The sequence below is a fragment of the Myotis davidii genome, unplaced genomic scaffold (genome assembly GCF_000327345.1).
Source record: "Myotis davidii unplaced genomic scaffold, ASM32734v1 scaffold1036, whole genome shotgun sequence".
Lineage (NCBI taxonomy): Eukaryota > Metazoa > Chordata > Mammalia > Chiroptera > Vespertilionidae > Myotis > Myotis davidii.
Genome location: NW_006287260.1, coordinates 1,070,202 through 1,073,468, shown reverse-complemented (window position 1 = coordinate 1,073,468; position 3,267 = coordinate 1,070,202). Strand labels below are relative to the sequence as shown.

The 3,267-nt window shown below is 34.6% G+C and overlaps 1 protein-coding gene across 1 annotated transcript in view; it reads left to right on the top strand.

The window, feature by feature from the left end:
• Nucleotides 1–3,267, top strand: part of SRPK1 (SRSF protein kinase 1) — a 56,022-nt gene that overhangs the window by 6,554 nt on the left and 46,201 nt on the right. The gene's annotated exons all lie outside the window — the stretch shown is intronic.

Sequence of the window (3,267 nt, the reverse complement as noted above, 5' to 3'; positions counted from 1 at the left end):
TTTATTAAAAAAAAATTAATACTTAAATATAAATTAAGTATGTTTTTAATGACATTTTAAAAGTAAGATGCCCCCCCCCTTAGGTAATCTGTTTAGAATAAAAAAGTTTCTTTTGTTCTAAAGCATAGCAGGGTAGAGACTTAATAGTATTTCACACTGCAACTTGGAATTTATAATTCAGTTTTGAACCATTTAACTGAGTCTGATATTTAAGTGTTCACTTATATAACTAAAAACCAAGAGAACAGGTCAATAAAATAATCAAAATTTTTTTGCTTCAGAAATCTTTTAAAAAATAATTTTTTAACATTACTACTCTCATCATACTTGTGAAATTCTAATATTCCAATATTTTCATATCTGATTTTCACTGTAGTTTACTGCTTTTCAAATTTCACAATTGTAATTCTTCTTACAATCAAATTTTAATTCTAAAAGGCAATGAGTTTGAAATCAGAGGATCTGTTTTAGATATCTATCTTGGTCTTAAATTTGCGCATGTTCATTCAGACTCATTATTTTTATTTAGGAAAGTGGTAGTAGTTCCTTACTAAATAAGTTTCCCAGAGACATGTTTTCACTAAGAGTGAACAACACTTGAGTCAAACAGGGTTTTTTTTGTTTGTTTACTTGGTTGTTTTTAAGCCTTACCCCAAGATATGTTTTGTTTTTAAACATATTTTTATTAATTTCAGAGAGGAAGGGAGAGGGAGAAAGAGATAAATATCAATGATGAGAGAGATATCATTGGTTGGCTGCCTCCTGCATGCCCCACACTGGGGATCGAGCCCACAACCCGGGCATGTGCCCTGGTAGGGAATGGAACTGTGGTTCATAGGTTATGCTCAGTCGCTTAGCCAAGCCGACTGGGCCCAGGATATTTTTTCTATTTTTGTTTGTTTGTTTGTTTTTGTATGAGACACATGGATTGGTTGCCTCCCATACATGCCCTTGACCAGGAAAATTGAACCCAAGATCCTCCAGTGTGTAGCCCATGTTCTAATCACTGAGCATGCCCGCTATAGCTTAATCATGCAGTTTTATAGCTACTTTTCTAATTCCTGGGAGACAAAAAAAAAAAAGTAACAAAAATTGAGATAGGTTGGAGTGGTCACCAAATATCTAAATCTGAATCATTAGTCATGCTTGCTCTGAGATATTTCTTAAATTTCAATAAACTGTAGAAGTAGTTTTGCTTTGATTATTGCTCTTTGTTCTCTGTTTTATTAAATCTTTTGGAAAAACAGTCTAATCAAACAGGTTGATGAAAGAGTAAATAAAATACTGAGGAACGGGAACTACAACTACTAAAAGAAATATCACTCTGCTGCTTTTGCGTAAAGCTTTTTATAAAGCAGACAGCTAGTATGTGTTAAAGCCTGAATGTAAATCCAGATCTTTCTGTCTCCTGAACTTCTCAGTCACAAAAATTTCAATATAACTAATTGATGGCATGTGGAGAAAGAAATCAATAAAAAATTTTAATGCATTATAATAAATGAGATATTATTTTTGCCTATCAAATAAGCTAAGTTTTCTGAACTTGGTAATACTTAAATATCAAAAGCCCATATATGGCTGTAGCTATAACTCAGTATATTGCAGCCCTTTTAGAAAAGTCATACTACATAATCCTATAAATTATTCATGGCCACAGATGGAAAGGAAATCGTCCAAAATGTTCATTTGTTCAGAGCAGATTTGTTATAAAACAAAATAATTTCTTTACAATTTTTCTACATTTAACCCCTTCCCCAACAATTTTTTTGTTAAAAACGTTTCTTTTTCAGACTAATTTTTTTATTTTGGTTCTATATAGTATTTTTGATGCTGGTTATGAAAACAGTTTGTAATTATTTTTTCTTCCCATTTTTGTGGTTAAGAATAGTATTTCCTCAGAAAGTTTCTAGATGAAATTATTTAGAATGGTACGTATGTAGCTGGTTTTTGAAGGTAAAGTTTTAGACGAGTATAGTCGTCGACGACTGAAAAAAGAACATTTTGTGAAAACGTGTATACACGTTTCTGCCGGGGAAGGGTTAACAAGTTATTTTTATAACTAGGGAGAATATTTCTGTCCTTATCTGGTAGTTTGACATTAGGGAAATAATTCTAAATACAGAATAAAGGTTATCCAAAAAATATTCCACAATTTTATTTTTAGTAGTGAAAAACTTGAAACAAGTTAAATGTGCAGTCAAAGAGAATGTGCAAAGTAAGTGGTGATAATTCTAAGGGAAATATGTAAGATTAAAGAGATAGCATAGAAATGAAGAAAAAAGTTTACAATGTAGTAGGAAAAGCAGAATACAGAATTTTTATATAGTATATAATTATAAATATATGTATTTATTAAGATGTTTTTATTGATTTTAGAGAGGAAGGGAGAGGAATAGAGAGATAGAAACATCGATGACAGAGAAACATTCATTGCCTCCTGCAAACAACCCGGGCATGTGTCCTGACCAGTCAACCTGTAATTTCTTGGTTCACAGGTTGCTGCTCAATGTGCTGGGCACATTTTTTTCCCCTAAAAATATAGCAAAATATCCCTGGCCAGGTGGCTCAGGTGATTGGAATGTCATCTCATGCACCAAAAGGTGTCATGTTTGATTCCTGGTGCCTGTGGGTTACTTTCCAGTTGGGGGGAGGAAGGGGGTGCGTGTGGGAGGCAGCCAACCAGTCAGTATTTCTTTCACACACACTCTCTCTCTCCCTTACCCTCTCCCTGCCTTCCCTCCCTCTCAACCTCCCTCCCTTTCTTTCAAACATATCCTTGGGGAGGATTAAAAAAAACAGACAAACAGTTATTAAAAATACAGCAAAGTAACTGGGAGAAAATCTAATAGTTTTTATCAGCAATTATGTTTGGATATTATGATTCAAGTACTTTTTTTCCTTTGTATTTTTATATACTGAGTGTGGCAAAAGTAGGTTTACAATTTGTATGGAAAATACAATAATCCTATCTAATAATAGACAAACATGGTAATTAACCATACCTCTGGTACGTTTCCCATTGGCTAATCAGGGCGATATGCAAATTAATTGCCAACCAAGGTGGCGGCTGGCAGCCAGGCAGCTGAAGCGAATAGGAGTGCTTGCCTCTCCAGTGACAGAGGAAGCCAATGTTCCCCGCTTGCCACTGCTGGGCTCTGAGCTGAAGTCTAAGAAACAATGTTGCAATTATAGAAGCTTAACAAGCTCCAGAAACATGCTTTCAGCCAGCTTCGGCCTCAGAGCTTAGAGTGGCAGCGGTGGGAAGAA